The sequence below is a fragment of the Pristiophorus japonicus genome, chromosome 17 (genome assembly GCF_044704955.1).
Source record: "Pristiophorus japonicus isolate sPriJap1 chromosome 17, sPriJap1.hap1, whole genome shotgun sequence".
Taxonomy (NCBI): domain Eukaryota; kingdom Metazoa; phylum Chordata; class Chondrichthyes; family Pristiophoridae; genus Pristiophorus; species Pristiophorus japonicus.
Genome location: NC_091993.1, coordinates 76,987,174 through 76,987,406, shown reverse-complemented (window position 1 = coordinate 76,987,406; position 233 = coordinate 76,987,174).

The following is a 233-nucleotide window of genomic DNA, read 5'->3' as shown; positions in this document are numbered from 1 at the left end:
AATTTAAAAAACTTTTAAAAACTCATAAAAAAATGTTTTCGCTAAGATATTTATTAGATTTAATTTCAATTAATTTTAATTATGTGAGGTGTGTTTTTTATTTTTTATTTGCTGTTATTGTGCTTGTTTTTTCTCAATTACTAGCAATGAGAGCTCGAAGATATGGAGTTCCCACTGTTACTTAATTGAGAATACTGTACCTGATTGGTTGAGCAGTCACACGTGACTGCACC